The sequence below is a fragment of the Phalacrocorax carbo genome, chromosome 8, assembly GCF_963921805.1.
Source record: "Phalacrocorax carbo chromosome 8, bPhaCar2.1, whole genome shotgun sequence".
Lineage (NCBI taxonomy): Eukaryota > Metazoa > Chordata > Aves > Suliformes > Phalacrocoracidae > Phalacrocorax > Phalacrocorax carbo.
In genome coordinates, this window is record NC_087520.1 from 25,945,452 (window position 1) to 25,966,608 (window position 21,157).

The following is a 21,157-nucleotide window of genomic DNA, read 5'->3' on the forward strand; positions in this document are numbered from 1 at the left end:
TACAGAGTTCACATTACCATGTTCAGCTGAACCTAACTTCTGTGAAGGTACAGCTCAGTGCTGCAGCTGAAAAGTCAGTCTCCTCTCCCTGTACTGTATTCCTGCCATCCACTTTGTGCTGGTACTAATGGTGAATTGGATCAGTGCAACAGGAAGGCAAGCCTGCATAGGCAGCAGCAGTGTGACATTAGATTGGCTAAAGTGTATCATGAAACCACCCTCAGGGATAACCAAACAATGCTCCCAGCTAAGCGTTGATGTTGATATCTGGCTCACTCAAACTCATTCAATCTGTACTTTCCTCACTCCCTATTAATGTGGCTTCAACACCTGGGGCCAAGGTGAGGATCTGGATTTAGGGAGAAATGGTAACTGCTGCTTTTCTCAACTGTGCAACAGCTGACAAAACACAGATATCAAGTACTTGGTCATCAGCAGCAGGTGAACAGTCAAATATTTGGACCAATAGACCTAGTTTAGATTTATACTTCACATATACACTTGCCTTCATTTCGGTTGAACATCAGGATTGTTCAGCATCAAGTCTGTTCAGAAGACACTGCACCTGCCTGAATTAAGTAATCTTTTTGCTTTGCATAACCCACTTAAGCATTATTCAGGAAAAAAAAGTTTTGTTCATTTTCAGATTAATGTAGGAATTGTCCCTCATACAGGTTTCACCACCCATTAGTGTTGAAGTCCTTAGTGGCCTCTCCATACTCACAGGAAATTCATCTTGGAAGGGACCTCAGGAGGCCCGTAGTCCAACCTCTGGCTCAATGTAGGGTCAACTATGAGGTCAGACAAGGTTATTCAGGGTTTTATTGAGTCTCAAGTATTTTCATTAATGAGAACAAGGATAAATGTAAGTGTATTTAGCCCATGCATAAAAACACTCCTTGAGCTAGAGCACAGTAGAAGCAAACCTCAGTACCAGGAGCATAATGCAGAGAAATCTGAGTTGGATCCACATGATCCAAGTTGATCCAGAAAACCCTCTGTGGGCTGAGCTGATTAGTTTCAGCACAGTTCACAATAAAATGACTGCAATATTTCTGGCCCCCAAGCTAGGAAGCACGCACAAAACCTGAGCATTTGCTCCTTCCCTTAAACTATTAGCTAGGGCCATCAAGAAAAGTGCTTATCCATTTTTGGCAAATACATGAATAAAACAAAAGTATAATTTCTTCAGGAGAAAATACCCAATTAACTCTGCCTGCTTCCTAGGCCTCATTCTTCATGCACTGTTACATGAAAGACTGTGAAACCAAGCAAAACCATCCATGCCTTAATAAGATGTAATGTTAGTGTTTGATCTTTCAAGCTTTCTTTCAGTCCTCTCCAGCAATTAGATTTATATAACTCAAAATTACTGAGGAATAAGTAAACATCATTTTCAGCAAATAGAAGTTAATACAAGAATCATAACAATCTAATAGTTGAAACAGTTTTAGAACAGTCTGTATGTAAAATATCTAAGTATATAATTTTTTTCTCCCTACAGGTCAAAAGAAATCAGATTTCCTAAAACAGATGCAGAAATAAATTTTGATGTGTAGAGTACACAAATAATAATGATGCTGATGATACAGAATCAGCAGCACAGACAGGACTTTGGTAGTAGGGAATAAATTCAAGAGCTAAAGCTGCAGAAGATAGAGAGGGGATAGATCTTCAAGTTTCTTGCTGCAGTTCAGAAGATTAAAATTTAAGCAATCCAGAGTGAGAATGAGCCAATTTTATATTAAAATATTTCTGGCTGTTCAAATTTAGTCTCCTGTTAAAGCTCTATTAAGAACCTTTCAGAGGCAAACAATGGGCTTTTCAAATATAAGACAGCAAATCTCTGATAAAAAGAGCCAACTTTGAGTCAAACAAATGAAGATTATTAAACATTTTTTTAATAACTGAAAGCATGAAAGATTTTTTTCTCCTTAAAAATGTAAGAATTCACACATAGCTATCAGTCAATAAATAACAATAGATTTAAGTGAAAGCACTTATGAGTTTTCTATTTTAAATTGGTTTGTATGTGTCTAAAATAATCCAACTGTATATTACATAGTTAAAATAACAAAGTTCCTTTTATTAGAATTTTTTCGGTGACTGCCAATTTTGAGAAGTCATTACATTTCACATAGATAGAAAAGAGTTATAAAAGAAGCTGCATAATGAAAACACCTTCACTATGTAAGTTAAGCCCTTCCTGCTTGGACTAAGTCTGAACAACAAACTTCCACCTAACACACTAATAAGAGGATCCACCAACCCTGACCAAGGCTCAGAAACTACAGCTAAGGAATTGCTTCAGGGCAGGTACTACTTCAGCCTACTGTCTGGAAAACTCTGAACCTTCCCTGCAGCATTTTAAAACCAGAGGCAGAGGAGAAAAGAAACAGCAAAGAAATAGAGCATCAACTGCCTGACACGGACTAAGCATTCTCTCTTTAATTTCAATTTCTGATTAATTTTTAGACTAAACATCTACACGCATCCTGTCACTACAAGTTATTACCACAAGTTCTTACCCACAATCTTTTCCCCATTGAAGGGAGCAGCTTCCATCAGTGTTAATGGATATAAGAACAACAGCTGCTGCTATTGTTCTTACATCTTGTCAGCGCTCAGTTCTTGGCCCGTGCCTCAGAAGAAACAGTTGAAGAAAATTATGCAGTTGCTGCTCAAGTTTACTATCACTCTGGATTTTAACCAATAACCAACCAGACAAACGCAAGTTAGATATTTGAGGCCTATGAACAGCTTTCCCCTCTTGTGACCCATTTGCTAGCTGCAATCTATAAGAACCGGATGTTGTCCATTAAAGGATCACAAAACTCAATAAAGAAACACCACTTTGCCAGCAACACACACATTCATAAACATGATAAAATGGGAGGGAGGAATGAAGATGTAACAAATATTCAAGCATTAGTCCTATTTTTTAGTAAAGAAAAGCCTTTATGAATAGATTGCAAAATAGCACATATGGATTTTTCTTCCAGTGAAGTAACAACTCATGGCTTTTTTTAAACTTTTTTTTTTTGTGATCAGTAAGATCACTTTAGATTCAAGAAGGTGCAAAAATACTACAATAAAGAATGATGTCTGCAGATACACAAATATGCCGGCATAGCATGTGCGGTATGATCCCTCATACAAACAAGGCAAGAAACAAGAAATTTCAGCCTGAGAAACCATACTTCTGACACTTCCCAGGTCCTTCAGCAGGATGTGTGCCAGACAACAGTATTAAGCTTTGTATACTCTAGGAGAAATTGTTCCACACCAACAGAGACCTTCAAGTAAGACTGTATATTATACACATGAAGATAAGCAGTGGAAGATGTACTATATTTTTCCATGAACAAACCCTTAAATATCTTCTTTCTTGCAACCTCAAATGTAATTTTCCATATGCAATTCATTTTGGACTGTAGCTTTTTTCCTCCTCTTACAGACAATAATACTAAAGTCACTCCCCTTAGCATACAAAAATGTCCTAGATTTCCCCACTCAGTCTCTTTGAATTCTAATATATATAAAAAATTCATGCAAAGAAAACCACGTCTAGAAAACAAATTATGGAATTAGGTAATTGTGAAAAAAACTGTATTTAACTGCATTCTCCTATGTCTAAGTCTACCAGCTAAAACTGGCAAATAACTAGAAAAGTACATACTGAAAGCAGTCTGGGATTACAAATTCCATCCTCTACCAGAAGCATTTAATGCAAGCCAGAGAAGGGCTTAGACTGACTTGCAAGCACTCAGCAGAAGCAGCACCACCTCTGTAATGGAGGCATTCCTGTCCCTACCATTACATTTTGTTACGTAATTTTGTGGATCTTTTGAGGCTGTGCCCCTCCCGCAGTAAAGCAATGAAAGCATAGCGGTTAAGGTATCAATTGACTATACAATTGAGAGGCATGGAAAAGTGGTTCCCCCCATACTCCTCAAGTTAATTCCTTCTAGTTTAGAGAGACCAAGTTATGCACCAGGTTGCATATTATTATTATTACTACTATTACTTATTATTGCATAACATTATATAACATAATGCACTCCTTACATTGTTCAGACTCCAATGGCACAAGCTGATTCAGAGAGACTGTATGGAAATCAAGTCTACTACATGCAGTTGTTACCGTACTATGCCTAAAAGATTTGAAGTGCTTTAGAGCTTATAGAAAATGGCCAAAACCACTCAACTCATCCCACAAACAAAAAGGAGCAGAGATTTTCTGGAAGATGGCAGTAATCATGCAAAAATTTTGTATTTTACTTGTAGAAATGGGAAGTAAAGAAGGAGCTCTCTAGGTAATTACCACTCTCACAGTTTCTATGGATGCAATTAGTATCTCAAGGCAGCTACAAAATTTGCTCAATCTGAACAAGCTTGTAAAGTGATAAAACCTAACACACTGATTTTTATATTCAGTATTTTATCCATTTTTTCCCCCTGAAGAAGTTATATTAACGCAAACTAGCACTGGAGTCTAAATTAACAGACACAAACTTTAAAAGATAGCTGCCGTGGCAATAAAAGCAGTATATTCTTACTAAGTAACTCACTGAACTATAGTAAAAAAAATACAGCACTGAAAAGAGGACTTTTGACTTCACAATAGACTTTGAAAGAGAAGAGGTCGCCTCTTGCTATATAGCTTACTAGTTTTGATGAAAGCCTACAACATAGTATAAAAATCTTTTCAAGGTCATGCATTTCAAACCCATAAAAAAGCATCTGGTTAAACTTGATTATCTGTTTACTACCATCTTAGTTCCAAACAGCTGAAATTTCATACCTGAAAGCTTTAACTTAGGTCTTAAAAAGTATTTAAAGGAAGATAAATACACCTCCAATGCCTGAGTGAATTGCTAATGCTGAGAGAGACAGTGATTTTTTTAAATCAACTCCAAACACGATTACTCATACTCTAGTGGTTGAACTACAGCAGCAGAAAGAAGAATGGACACTACCAGATCCACACAACATGTAGACCAGATTTCAATAAAATCATACTGAAGGCCTCAGAAATCTCATGTACCTCAGGCCAGTAACAGGAATGAAATGGCATTACAGTTTTTTAAACCAGACAGAACACACAAAAAAAACCCCTTCTCTACAGCTTGGTTGTCTGCAAATAGCGTGCTCTTAAGATTTCAGCCAAAGAAAATATTCTTGCAACAGCCAGTCTTACAAAGATACAAACTTAAGGAACTTCTGTAGTAAAGCACTTCTTTCTTTACATAGAATCATGCTGGAAATCAGAAGGAGCCACCGAGGTGAGTACCTGAGCAGCAGAAGCGTTCTTTTAGTGATGAAAGGGATTGGAAACATTTTTTCCCCTGTTTTTCTACTCCCCAGTTAACTCTACTAAAAACATGCAGGACAGACTGATGTTACTTCTAAAACGGTCTTTGTTCATCATGTTAGTCAACATTGCTCCATATCAAATACCCTCAAGGTATCTTGAAGACAAAAAACCCACAAAACTTTATGCCCAGTGTGAGCAAGCACCTTACCAACTGAAATGGCTCAAACCTCAAACAGCATGTAGATACCTTAGAAAAAAATTAATTAATGACCAAAAGTCTTTCCCATAGAAGATATGACCGTAGAGAGAGCTTCACAAGGAAGAAAAATACAGAAGATATCCGTATGTGTCCAGCAGTGCCTGTAAAAATATTCTATTAAAGAAAATTAATTTTCCACTGTGCTGCCTGGCATTGTGCCTAATTACTATGGGAAAAAAGAAAAAAGGATGAAAAATGATCCTGCACAGCTTTAACCCTCTATAAGCTCTAACTTGAAAATTATATTTGCTCTCAACAAACGTTAATTTCTGTGCTAAAAATATCTAGGATTGCTGAGAGGTTAATTTTAAGATATATTTTAAGTAATATTTTAATATATTTTATTATAGCAAGTCAGTAATTACATTTTATTAATAAGAAAGCAGTAAATCCAAAGTTGCGCTTTTTATGGACCTATTCCCCTAAACATCTTCAGCCATTTTATAATAATTATCTCAAAGTCTCTACCCAAATAAAATTCCAAGTGGAAAATGCTTCATATTGTTTAATTAAAAGAGAGACTCCCAGAAGTCTCTTACCCCTCTATAAGGCACTTCTTAATTCTTGGCCTGAACATGCTGCTATGTCCATTCAGATTTCCTGCTGGTTTGAACATCCAGACAGTTCTATAATTTAACATTAAGCCTATTTAACAGATGGTTCAAACTGGGCTCCTAAGTGCTCTACCCATCATCACAGAGCAAAACAGTGAATGGAAGAAAATGATTCTATAAATCCTGCAAATCCATCCACAGAATTTAACACACCTTTGCAGTTCTCAGTTAAGTTTAACAGCAGATGGGCAACCAAGTAAGCAAGACCCTGAACTCAAACAGGTAACTTTGACATCAATCTAGTAACTCCAACATCAAACTCTGTTTTCCTTAAAGTGAGAAAATAGTTACCAAAAGCTACATATATTTGTATTAGAACTTCTGATATAAACTTGAGATATAGTTAACAAATTGACAGCTTTACTTAAAGGAATTCACCTTGAGGGTTGTTGCAGGATATCGAGTTGTACTAGTCTCTTCCATTGCTGGGGAAGAACAATACCTAAGAGCAGTTCTGAAATGATGCTTGTCTGTATCCTGTCAGTATTCTATTTCATTAATTCTGTCAATGAGAAACACACTATGTTTGGTTTCCTCTCTCAATGGGGGAAGGCAAGAAGCTTGAAGACAGCTCAAGAATGTTTAATTGCTTTGCAAAACGGGATGCTACACGACTCACCATGAGTGTGAAGTAGCAGATGGTCAAAATACCTAGCAATTTCAGTAAATTTAGGACTGTTCCCTAAATCATATTCTTATTACACTGCACAATGACAATACTTTATGGGAAGAGGTCAGCACCTTCACTGAACAAATGACACCCAACAGATGTTAGGAGCACTACTGTCACTACACCCACCTCCTAAAGGTTAGCTATAAAATCAACAGGGTACCCGCTGAGTTACCCAACAGATGTAGATTCTGTTTTCTAGCATGAAAAAATCTACAGAAGGTAGCATTCTAGTAAAGCTGCAGAGCAAGGCAAAAGGAAAGAATGCAAAAAAGACACTCTTAGAAAAACAAAAAGGTTTTTTTCTGCCAAAAGTTAATCACTGTTTTCTCTTTGGATTGGTAAATATTAGCTATGAATATTAAAGGTCTTTCATTATAATATTTAACATTTTATTAATGGTTCAATAGGATGATAAAATATGTCATAAGTCAGTATAAGTAAAGAAAAGAAATTACGTATGGAGCATTTTTAGGATTTACTTTGTTTTCTGTTTCTTCTTCCATCCCAATCCTCTAAAGGGCTTTAAAGAGCTTCCTGGTGTCATCAAAAACTTAAGATTTGCCTTCAACCTGACTGCAATGTGCCCACATTTGCCAATAGCATTCATAATGAATCTACAACTAGGCGGCTTTCTCCTCACTCCCAGGTTTCAGGAGCATGGCTTTCCACCCATTGTTAGTTGCTTGCTGTAATAGATTTATATAGATTAGCTGAATTAGTGCTGTGTCCCTGATAAACTGTGATGCTAGATAGCTAATCATCATCTCCCTCATTTCCACCACCCTTCTTTAATACAAGTTGTTCTTGTCTTTTTTCAACTGACCCACTCCCTGACCTTACAGACCTATTGATCTTTTAACAATCCAGAAGGCAGCTATTAGTTGTCTTACTGCATCTTAATAAATTGATGATTCTGTTACTGTCTAAATCAAACATAATCAGATATATAATTCCACCTTGTAGCTTTAAGTAACCATTACCACATTGTAAAGGCGACATGGTTAAATCAGTGGCTCTGTTTCTGAATCACACCAAGAACTAGTGTTGGATTAGAAGTGGACAAGAGAAGAGAATGACTCTGGTCACTTAGGGTAGATATTCTTACCTTACTCTTCCCCAATTTTCAGGACAAACCTGCTTTTACCGTAATCAATTTGAGGGAATGAACAGATGACAGTACACTTTCCCACCATTCTTAACTGCAAATTACTAAGGAAAGCAGTATTGACCTGTGCAGTAATCATCTTCTATACCAGGCTATGCTTGTGAATCTGTACCCTTCTCAAAATGAATTTTGGAAAGGGCAAGAGCAGGATAGAAAGCAGAATCAAGCAGACCTAGTGCTATTCTTCCTATCTTGCAAGTCGTTTCTCAGAAGCAGAATAAAAAGAACCAACCAAACAGCTATTTAAAGGAGCTATCTCATGATTATGAACCATAGTGAAAGAACTACAGTGTAACTTACAAGCATTTCATTGCAGAGATAAAATCATTCTGTATGGTTGTTGATAGGGTTAAGTATCATGTAGGAGACAATGAGCACTCTCTGTTCTTACTGAATATAATTTTGTACAAAATAGTGATAGAAAGGATTTTCCTCATTAATGAACTGTGATGGGGGGGAAGAATGAAACTTAAGACAGCTAATTTTTCCAGAATGGTAATGTTCTTCAGTTTTAGGTCATTTGAGTTCCATATTAATTATAAAAAGATGGAGGCTTTACAATCCCCCTGCTCCCTCTCTTATATGTAATTGTAAAAGCTACCTTGCTGTAATAAAACATTAATCTCTGTACTTCTTATTATGGGATCACAGACTTGTAGTGACAGATGACCATGTGTCAGAGCACATTTCCACAGTACACTCTAATATCACTGAATAATCATTTGGGATGTGAAAGCACAAGTCCAGAAACTTAGACTACACCTTTTTGTTTGTTTGTTTGTTTGCTTGTTTGTTTTAAACCACCTTGCTAAAGTAGCTTCTGAGTCATGTCATATACAGAGATACCTGACGTTATTTAGGCATCGTCATACCTCATTGAGTAATTCTGCATGTGTACCAATATACAGAACTGTAACTATCTTCTGAAACCTGCCTTCCCTGCAGTGTTAAAGGCAGAATTCATTATACCCAGAAACAGTACAGAGCATGGGCATGAGCATTATGCAGATTTAAACAAAAAAAGACTGGAGAGATACTACTTCATTGCAGTTGATATGACAGTACTTTCTTTGCAATGCAGTAATGACAGAAATTAGAACACTTGTTAACTTATCTGAAGATATATTCATGCCATTTATTTCATCTGCAGACCTGCAGAAAAAAATTTTAGCACGTATCTTCATTCATCTGGTATTCAAATATAATTTCTAATGTGTCTTTTTACTCTTTAGCTTGTGTGTTGTATAGTCCAGGACAGCCACAATCTATAAATACATCTGGAAGATACATTTACCTATTCTACTTACAGCTGCTTCTAGATTAAAAAAATAAAGCAAACAAACAAAAAACTAGACTGAAAAAGTGTGTCAGTCAGCAGTTTTTACTAAAAAGTAAAAAGAAGCAAACAATTCCCCAGTTCTCAGAAGCCTGGACTGGAAGCCATAGAAAAGTCTAAGCTCAAAATTACTGCATTCTCTCAACCTAGGATTCATAAATCTTTAATTAAGAACAATCTTGACACAGAAAGTTAAGTACAGTTCTTTTAAATATCCTACCTCTCAAACCTCATTGCCTTGGTCATGGAAATTACAGTCTGCAGGTCAGCCAACTTCAGTGTCTTATCAAATAAGAACTCGTTTTAATTTTTGGAGAAGGACAAAAGGAGCATGGGCTCCTTGGTCCTTTTATCTGAAGGAAAACTCAGACCCAACTCTAATGCTACTGGCAACAATTTTTATAAGATGAATACACATAAATATCCAGACAAGAATTGTACAACAGAATCATACAATATAACCAATGCACTGGCATATATACGCACACGCACACAGGTACATATATTCTCAGCAAGTTCTATGCAACTTACATAAACAGGTCTTCTGGAAAGAGGAGGGGGGGAACAAAGCCCCTCCCCCCAAAAAACCTCAAAAATTTAATCTATGTTATGAATCTAATTGCATATGTGTAATCTACACAAGTATGCATAAGTCAGTCTCACACACACTACTTACACAGAATGTGCAGATCTCCCACACCTCTGAAAAAGAGAAAACAAATCGCAAAACCATACCAACTTACTTGTTGATGCCTACAAAAAAGAAAGTTTACAGTGGGAAATCCAGACTTTGGATCAAAACAGTCAAAATCAGCATCACATTAGTATCAATGGGATGGTACTGCTTTGCCAATCTATGTACTTCTCTGTAACTCAAATTATATACATGTATACCCTTTACAGAACATTTTCTCTTCATCCTATCCAACATAAAATATTGAATTTCATTTACCCTTCGGCGTGTCCTCTTTTGCAGGGTGACACTAATGTTAGTTAAAATAAATAACAAAAAAAAAGGGTTTGAAGTTCTAACTAATCATTTAACATTTTCAGTGCTTATCTAAACTGAGTTATATATGAAGTTATTTTACTTTCTCAATAATTATCAAGCAGAAAATACAGAGCAATAAGTATTTTTAAAGAAAGATCTTAACATCACATAAACTGAAAAATAAAGGTATGAAATTCATGTCTTTAGGTTTCACTATTGCTGGACATTATTCACATAACAGGCTTAACAACTACTTGTGGAGGAGTGACTGTAACAAATATAGGGTGCCCATGGTCACCTATATTCTGCAAAAGCAAATGTGCTTTGTTGAGGGACAACAGCCACCTCAGAGACCTATGCAGTGCTTTTGGATTAAGGCTAAAGAAATCCATGGTAAGACATTTACTGCAGACATATAAGCAAGACACAGGAATGGTACACTGATTATTTCTTATCATCATTCCACAAAATTTCAGTGTTCATAACCTAACAGGTATCAGTCTTTAAAGACTCAAAACCCACTGATTTCTTTAGTATTTTTTACTTCTTTTCACAGTTCACCTCAGCAGACAAGAGTAACTAACTCTTTGGAAACTGCAACCTTTCTTGTTATTTATATTGGAAATTATATGTCTAAATGCTTTAGTTTTTAAGTAACACTACAATGCTCTCTTTCCCTAGACGTGTTGTTTCTTCATATTTTCCTTTAGTTCTAATTTACTTTAATTGTTGCCTTTAGCACAAGCATTAGAATTAACAATACAACACATCAACATCCACCTGACAACAAGAAGAAGGGGTAAATACAGACAATAAATAACCCAATGCTCCACTTTTAAAATGAAAGAATTATGTTACACACTTTATAGAAAAAGCATGTCTTGCTGGCGCCACAACTCTGTGAAGAGGTGACAGTCATTTAGCTGGGCTACACGTTAGTAACTGCAGTCTGTAACAAGCAATTAGTTTGTGGACAAAACCTATTCAAAGCAAATCTGTTCTATGTTTAAGCATACTCAGGTCAGACATACGTAGTTTAAACATCATCTGAAGTGATGTAAGACAGCCAAATGTGTTGCGCTCTTCTTCCCCTACAACTATAATGAAGTTTTATCAGCATAACAGGGCAGACTGCTCTGATCTCTATAAAACAGCTATTTTCACTCAGATTTACAAAGCTGAAATGAACTGCACACTGAAGTGCTAATGTCTTTCCACTGTCAATAAAGGTTGTGCAGATGATTAGCTCAGATGCTATGTAGGCAATGTGTTTGTACTGTAGTTGCACAAAGCTAGACAAGTTGAATACCCCTCACAGAAGTGTAACCTGTATGTTCTTCTCCTTGGCCTTTAAAACTACTTTGAACCATTCTATTTTCAACTTTCTGCCAGAACACCTGTTTCTTTGTCCTTGTTCTCTTGAAGATACTAGCAGAAAAGGTCACTTGTACTAATAAATCCATGCCAGTTTTAAAATTTTATCTGCAATTAACTGTAGAAAAACACTATCATGAACAAACACAGGAGTATTTAAAGAATGGCTTTATATTTACAGAAAGTACTGGTAGTGAAGGATGTTCAAAGTTAACAGTTTTCATATAAGGGGACAGCACAAGGCCTCATACAACTCACTTATAAATAAAGCTAAATAATTTGATTCTGGAAGGATCACAGAATAAACCCCCCCATAATCCAGGAGGAAGCAGTTTACGACCTGCTGCACCACCTGGACACAAGTCTATGGGGCTGGATGGGATCCACCCAAGAATCCTGAGGGAGCTGGTAGAGGAGCTCACCAAGCCACTCTCCTTCATTTACCAGCAGTCCTGGTTAAGAGGGGAGGTCCCAGATGACTGGAGGCTTGCTGATGTAACACCCATCTACAACAAGGGCCAGAAGGAGGATCCAGGGAACTACAGGCCTGTTCAGCCTGACCTCGGTACCAGGGATGATTATGGATCAGTTCGTCTTGAGTGAGCTCACCAGGCAAGTGCAGGACAACCAGGAGATCAGGCCCAGTCAGCACAGCTTCATGAAATGTAAGTCCTGCCTGACCAACCTGATCTATGACAGGGTGACCCACCTAGTGGATGAGGGGAAGGCTGTGGACATGGTCTACCTGGACTTTAGCAAAACTTTGACACTGTCTCCCACAGCATCCTCCTAGAGAAACTGGCAGCTCATGGCTTGGATGGGTGTACTCTTCGCTGGGTACACCCAATTTTCACGACTTTTCAAAATAGTCATCAATTTCCCAATAAATACAGCAGAAAAAAAGGTCTAACATTCTTTTTCATTAACACTGATGTAGTAGACTTAAGATTAACAACCCCTAACATACTTTTTTCCTAAGGTTCCAGCAAATTATATGAATCTTAATTCTCTTAAAATAAAAGTCAGAGAGTCTACTTGCCATGGCTGAAGAATCTGTGCTGCATAGGCCCAAATGATAACGACAGATGATACAGAGAGAAAAATTAAAAGAAAAATTTTTAAAAATAAGCCACTTATTTGGGCCTTTAAAGTATTACCTTGTTTTTAAAAATTTAATCAAGCCAACAATACTGGTAGAAGTATACATTTCTTACAAATTTTAATCTACACACCTGCAGTTACTTCTATATAGGAGACCAGTAGGAATTGTTCTCTACTGATCAAGATTATTATATGTCATCCGTTAGCAACTTAAGCTTTTGAAGTTATGAACAATATTCCTGTACAGTCTTAAAGACCTAATAGCACTTTTTGATGCCAAAGGATAATTTAGTATTATATAAGGAACATAATACAAATTAAAATAAATAACACCTTTCATGTCTTGAATCGCTAAAAGCTACAGGGATTCACATGGTATTTTTCAAAGTAATAGAGCACAAGACTGATGCTTATAGCTCCATTAGAAACATTTTTATGCAAAACACTGCTTTTTCCAATCATTAATTTCTTTTGAGATTCATTATTGCCCTATAGTACTTTTGTCTGAAAAAAGACTCTAGGGAGATGACACTTTCCTTGGTTAGCATTGTTGTAGCTGACAGAGTGCATAAAAGGCAAACTGCTTTTTCTCCAGCTTTCAGCCCAAGCCAATCAAATGCAGAAATTCTTGACCTCTTTTAATCTTGAATTCTGGATTTTGAAGTTTACAGAATAATTGTAGCTTTCGAGCACAGAACCATTTTGTCACATAGCCCATTCTAGCTTGCATAAACACTACTGGTGCCCTAAATACCATTAATAAAAAACCCCTTGTTCTTTGCATTGTAGACATGTCAGCCTGATTTAAAATGATTGCATATTGTTAGCATTAATGCACATTTCATTACAAAGAAATAATCCCTGAAGGCACTTTATGCTTACCTTCCTATCAAAAAGTAATTTATACCTGGAAATGTTTTTTTCCTCTTTCTTGAGCTGGTATTATAGGCCCCTGCCTGGATTCCTGGGCGCTGCTGTGTTAAACACTTGTACAAAAATACAATCTGCACTGAAGAACTTACAGAATCTTTCATATTATTTTTAGGCAACAGCACAGAGTGACTGGAAAGTACAAGTGACAAGATGATTTTGAACATCATGATAAGCATTTCTTAATCACTGTAAAGCCTTTATAGATATCACAGCAAATGAGAGTTTCAAAAGGCTGCATTTGAAAGGAAGGAAGGTGACCTCAAGGGATATTTAGAGGCAGCTTCTTCTAAACACAGGGGAAGGTAAAACAAAAGAGGCATGTTAGAAAGCTTCATAAATAAACAACCAAGACACTTTGACTGCTAATTTGTAGTTCAGAATAAAAACTAAACAGCAAGTGAGGCAATAGATAAGGCAGAGCAGACCACAGCTAAGCAGCTTTGTTTGGAAGTAGCTGGAAAGATCCTGTCACAAGTATATTTGAGGCATGTAGGGAAACCATGCAGGGTGGGCTAATTCAAGAATCAAGCAAATGACCTTAGCAGCAGAGTTCTGCATTGATGTTAGCTGTACAAAATTGGATTCAAGGTTCATAGAGGAGGGAGTTTTTCTCAGACTGAGGGAGAAGTCTGGGATTTGGAAAGCTATTTTGGGGGTTCTCTTTCTGGTTTTGCTACAGTTCAGGGCAAGATGCTTTAGCAAGTTATTAATGGCAACAGCATTTAACATCACCCAAGAGCTCAATGCTTAAGAAAAACCAAGCATTTATTTCATTAACAGTGGTACTTCAAGCTACACCTATACTATCCCTTCCCCCCCGGCTCCTCAGTTCTTATAAAAGCCCCATGAGTTGAGAAGCCACCTAGAAAATAAAGGTCTATGAAGGTCAAGGCAACCCCATTACCAGAAAGATCCTTCATCATGTACTGGGACAGAAGAAAAGCCAGAGTTGAACAGGCAGTGTATTCTGGCCCAAGTCTGCACATAATACACCTGAGCTGGCATCAATTCAAGCTAATGCAGCCATTTGATGTGGCTCAGCCCTGGGTGGACACAACAGGACACCACAAAACTGAGTTTCATTAACACAGCACTGGGGGTAAGCTAACAACATCCACCTCTCCGCAAGCTGTACTACCTTGCTAACAGCCTAGCACATCCACTGCCAGCTCAGCAACTCTTTACTGCACTCCATTGCTCTATGTTATGCACCAACAACCAACCATGTTCAACAGTAACTGCAGCCATCTGTTTCCCTTTTCCAGGCCCCCACTGAAAACATTTCTGACATCAGCACTGTCTCCATAGCACCTAAAACACTTAACTGAATTCTTTTCTGGTTTTAAAGCAAACCAGAGCAAAAAACTGGACAGATTTAAATGCAAGATGGCATTTAATAATTTCATAAACTCCCCCAAATGGCAAGGAGTTACTAAACTATGTGCAAGTCCATTTTTCATATGTTCACAGAAATTTTGACTCAGCTACTGTGAACCTGTGCAGCCACCGGAAAGTACTGTTTTGCAGTTCTTCCCTCCTGCTATGTGCATTTTCACCATATCCTTCACATTGACACTAGCACCTCAGGCACCTCATCCCTGCACAGTCAACTAAACCAAGGAATTGATGCAGCTGAAAACTGTGTGTAGCAGCACTGATTTGCATCATCTTAAAACTGAGCATGGATCTGCATCCCCAAAGTACTATATTGTATCACAGCATGTCACACTGCAGCTGACGACTTTGAAATCTCTATGTGACTATTTGTAGATAAAATGGCAACAAGGGCAAAAAGAGTATCTAAATGAAACTCACTATTACTTGCTATTCTGCCAGTCGGCAGTCTTACTACTCATATTCCACTGAATCCCTTCCTCTGTCAGAAGTACCTCAAGTTTGATATACCTCCTCTGAAAAGTACGTGCAGCTTTTGCCTCTGCTGCTGCGACTTTTCTTAGATTTCACTCTGTACCAAAAAAAAGGTTATTTCCTTGCTGCTCAGGTTTATTCCATTTTCTCTGGTCACCAGGCCTCTGTGGGACTGGTTTTTCTTCATTATGGAAATACTCATACTTTTGAAGCAGTATTAAATAATTTGATACTTACTACACATGTAATTTATATGGACTCTGCCCCCTGTTGACAGTTATTATCCCTCTAATGCTTTTAGTTTACTCTGGCACATTCAGTTTCAGTGAAGTGGATCCATCAGCAGGCAGGAGTTTATCTGAAAATGTATCCTGTAGGATGCCGTAACACCCAGTCTCACAAAATTCTGCTCACACAAGAGAAAGGAGATTTTGGAAAGGCACACAAAGTTAGTTTCTAATATCTTAAACCTCAGAAGGCAGTTACACACCAATGCTGGTAAATATTTGTGTTTTCTGGAGCATGTGACACTAAATATTTGATTTTCAAAATTGAAAGCACATTAAACACTAAAGCAGAAAATATGCTTCCATGGAGATTTTTTTTTAAGACTTGGATATTATTCTCACAAATTAAATAAACATCATGATACCAAACCGCTTGACCCTGTTTCAGTACAAGTGCTATGCTGTACATCGAACTACAGAAATTGTAGATACGTGCATCTGAGACAAATTCCAGTCTGTAGCCTGGATGAACAGGTGATGGTACAGTAATGTTTAGTACTAACACTTCTTAAGGACTCTTTCAAAGTAGTCACTTATGAAAAGTGGCCTTTTCATAGATATCAGTGTGGTAGATAGATACAATTATTTTTCCCTTTTGCCACATTTAACATTCTTGCCACACTGCTCTGGGTGTGTACCCTTCATTACTATGCCACTGCTTACCTTCATGCCTGTAACTGGAGAGTAATAGTGCCATAATGGACTCACAATGTCAGTGAGATGAAAGCTGAATCAGATTCACTATATTGGCCTCACCAAATTAAATCTTCATTTGCAGAAGAACATTCAAGGGATACAGATGCAAAACAGAGCTAAATTATCCCTCTCGAAAGCATGACAAAGGAAACTGAGTCTCATCATAAGCACATCAAATATTCTTTGTCCAAAATGAGGCTCACAACTGCTGTGAGATTTCTCTAGCCTTCCTTAATAGATTTTTTTACAAATATTTAATATCTTCAGTCTTTGTGATGAAAGAGGAAGGATTTATAAAACATACCCCTTCTCAACCTTAGGTATTTACCACTGTGACAACTGTGTACATAACATAAAAGACAGAGAGAAAGCATATGAACCAATGATGTGTCTGGGAAAATAGCTTTCACTGATCTACAGAGTATGTACAGGCTATGTGTTGCAATTTTAGCGTTCAAGTTCCATATTTTAAAAAAAACAACCCAAAACCACCCAAAACAAGCCACAAGATGAAACATTAGCAACTGCTACATGAATAATATCGATAATATTTTAATCTATATGTCACTCTGACTTAAGAGCACATATTACATGTGTTTGTTAGCATGCATGTATTCCACACTGGAAGGATAACTGAAACTCCAGAACTTTGTGTCCATGCTAACAATGAGCACAATATTTCTCAAACCCAGTCAAAATCTCTTATATTAAACTTGTGTATACTTGACACCAACAAAACAGAATAATGTCATATCGTCACAGCTAATTTGCAAGTAAAATACAGTCTCCATTCAACCACACAGACAGGCTCTGAAGCAAAATGGAAGCACCTCTACCTGGAGCTCACAGAGTGATGACAGTGCTTATGGGCAGTTCTCTTCATGCAAGTTTTTTCAATCTGTACAATCGTCATACTATTCTAACTTGTTAAGTTTTTTAAAAGCCTAGAATTTGCTCCAGCTAACATTGTTAGGCTAGAAACAGCATGATGTCTTCAGTCTCCAGTTCAATTTTACAAAAGCTCTGTCAAGCAGTTATCTTAACAAAAATTCATCTCTTGTCCCTTATCACCTTTATTTGAATGTTTCTGAATCTTACTGTTCTGAGAGTTATTGACTTAAATATAGCTATTTGCAGTTTATTTTCATTAGTTTATCTGAGGTTCACTCAGCTATCCTGTAAGTGCAACACTAGTGTATAGACAGGTATCCCACATAAGAATTACAGTATTATAGTCTGCTTAATCTGGATTATTTAAAGTCCACAATTAAACTGTGCAAGCACAGCACAAAGAAGAACAATGCACGCAAAAATACCAGCTCTGTTTTGATTTGTCTTTTCTTTATCCCTCAAAAGTTCACAGAAGATTATTGGTTTGTCTCTTCAGTTTCAACAATTAATAATTCATTTTCCCCAGGGTTTATGCTAGTGTCAGGTGTTAGATATTGTGTATAAAAGAAGTTTTGTCCAAAGGCATATTAAATTATTATAAAACAGTCATGTTTTGTAATAATTTAATACCTTAAACCATCCCTGCATTTAAAACAGAAGATTTACATTTACCATAACAAATCATTTTCTATCAAATAAAGTTAATCACTATTTGGTTTTCTGCTTCTACAGAAACAGGACTGGAAAATTTTACAAGGAATCTCGCAGTCCATTCCCGTTTGGCAAAATGGGTACATCACGCACAGCTTTTCTTCATTAATAAGGCATTGCAAAGTTTGCTGGACTGCAAACAAAATAGGAAAAAAAATACACCTAAGCTTAAGGAAACTATCTTTCTGTGGCTTGACTTGGCACAGAAATTTCTTCCAAATCCATTTATAAAAACTTCACAAATTCATAATTAGCATTTGTGTCCTGAAAAGTAAAATATTAAGTCATTATACAGAATTCACACAACTACAGTAAGTACTTCTCATAAATGCAGACTAATCTCCAACCACGTAAAATTTATTTAACTATTCAATATCTAATCAGATAGTGATTTTTAAGGGACCAAAGACAAGGCCAAAACATTGCACAAACGGACAACTAAATTAATTTCAAATTAAAGGAATTATTCAAAAACAGAACTAAAAATTTTCAACAGTGCCTGAATCTGCAATAATAACTCACATAACTAGCCAGAAAGACCACATGAATCAATATTACTACCCTGTAATAGCTCTGCCAGTAAAAAAGATGGCCAATTGAAATAAATTTTTTCCAACACAAAACATTTGTTTTGTTGTACTGCAACTATTTTAGTATAGCACTCAACACTACTAAATCAAACTCAGCAGGAATTGCACCATTTATTACAGCGAAAGGGAATCAAAATGTTTTTCCCAGCCTTGAGACCAGAAGACAGCACAACTCTAAAAGCAACGGTGGTATCTCAGAACCCACAGTATTATTAGTGGTTGGTTAATTAATTACAAATGGTACTTAATTAAAGCATTTCACTCCTGTACTTTCCCAAACACATGACATTTTGCAGTTGTAACTAGTGGCCTCCCTTTCACAAAAGTTTATACTTTAAATAAACACATAGCCAGGATGTAGGTAGCAAAACAACAGTTACCTTCACTGTTAAGTTTGGTCTCAACCTAGCAAATTGTTTGCCTGTGCATACCAGACAGCTCAACCCTGCCTTACTCTGTGCTGGGTGGAAGCTCTGCAGTACCGAACTGAGTGGGGGCTGCTGTATAGCTTTTTTTTTTTCCTCCTTTTTTTTAATATGTTATTACTGCCCTCACAGCATTCTGTCATGCTTAGCTATAGGGACCAGATTTTCAACAGATCAGTTAGGCACAAAATCAAAATGGACAAATCTTCATAAAAGCTCAGAACAGTCAGTGCTAACCTCTTTTGAAAATCTGTCCCCAGTTATAGATACCAAGTACTTGCAAACCTGGCTTCAAGCTCTTAAACATCTGTTTTCATATGCTTAAAACCAACTCTGCAGCCACTAAAGGTTTTGGGACTCCAGACGCTATGTATTTCTACCAGAGTAAGAGGAGCAAGGCAAGAGGCAACCTAGAAGAGACTGTGTAAATCTGCGGAATAAATCTACTTTAAATGGCAAAGCTTACTAGTGCCATATTTACTGGCACTGTCCATGGGCCAGTTTTGGGTTTAGTCCCTCTTTTATTTGTATATTACTCTCTCTGAGCCAGAACTGAGCATCTCTTCCTTTTGCCAGTTCCTTACTGATGTCAGCCTAGGGTGATGCTAGTGACAGTAGACTAGAGGTATAACAATGAGCTGGCCTGAAAGAAAATGCAGCAATCCCTCACACCTTTCTTTTCCTGTAACCAAATCAGGTTGAATCTATGTAAATGAATTGAGTTTACACGACATGGGCAAAAAAGACAACAAAAGAATATTCATCCAACTGCAAAAGAGGACATAGCCGTTTGTTATTTAAGTAGACTAGGATGGTATCACTTAGCTTTAACACACGCTACAGGAATCACTTCCTAAAAGAAACTGCTATGCAAAATGTGATTGAATTTTGCAGTTTGAAACTTCAACATAAAATATGGAATACCAATTCTACCTTCATCACAATTCTTTGTCCCAAAAACATGAAAAGTTGCTTTGTTGTTGGAGTTTCTTTCAGGATATTTCAATTTAGCAGTAGAGTAGTTGCTTACACTTTTATGTTCAAATGTAAAACTGAAATGACAGTTTTGGTCAATTCATACAGTTATTACACCAGAAAGTCAATTTCCACTAGTTCCCTGAACTGCCATACAGAAAAAGTAGAATCATCAGACTTTTTTGCGTGTTGTGATCAGAGCTGTAAGGAGAAGTCTCCAAGGACCTGTGAAGGAACTCTTGCCTTCAAAAGATGTGCATTACATCTAATGTAGAAGTGTTTGGCTTTTCACTGCTACCAACTGCCCTGAAAATTTAAATATGTCATTTTCTTAACACAAACTCTCTTTACCCCAGTTACAAATATAGACTTTTTTAAAGAGGCAATGTTGATTCTAGCTTATCTAAACATAGGTGATCCTTATGAGACAACAAAAACATCAGGGACTTAATGTAAGAGCCTTCTAATACCCTAGTGTATAATTAAGTTATTCGTTAGCAAGTAACTTCAAGTGGGTATAATTTAATGTTTCCTTCCTGCCCCTTGAGCAAACACAACACAGAATAATCAATTTGATCCCAAGCTCCTAAAAGCCACTGTATCAATAAAATCTGATAGAGAGAATCACAGAAGAGCTCCAGCCCAGCCTACCCTCAAGCATCAAGAGTGCTTAGCCAACTTACAGGTTCACCCACTTGGGGCAGGGGGAGGAGGGAGGATGGCAGATAGACTATGCTTCCTTCATTTTTCAGTAAATTCAGCAGAAAGAAATTGCCCTGTAAGACTTACTTATGATCTGTTGCTCCTTTTGACTAACTCTGTGTTTTGTGAGATGGGTTGGTCATTCATGAGGTGCACTGCAAATGGCCTCAGATGTCCCTTTTCAACAAAAAGAGTAAGCGGGTTGCTTTAATCTCAGCTTGGTACAGTCTGGATAGCGTTCTGCACAT

General features: G+C 37.1%; 1 protein-coding gene across 3 annotated transcripts in view; it reads right to left on the reverse strand.

Annotated features, from left to right (window-relative positions):
* SMPD3 (sphingomyelin phosphodiesterase 3) overlaps nt 1-21,157 on the reverse strand; it is a 123,999-nt gene that overhangs the window by 88,728 nt on the left and 14,114 nt on the right. Inside the window, exon 1 of one of the 3 annotated variants that reach the window (XM_064459328.1) lies at nt 2,529-2,621. The exons of the other annotated variants lie outside the window; for them this stretch is intronic. The gene's annotated coding sequence lies outside the window, so the exon portion shown is untranslated. Of the gene's footprint in view, nt 1-2,528; nt 2,622-21,157 lie in introns of those variants that run through there. 3 annotated transcript variants of the gene reach the window in all.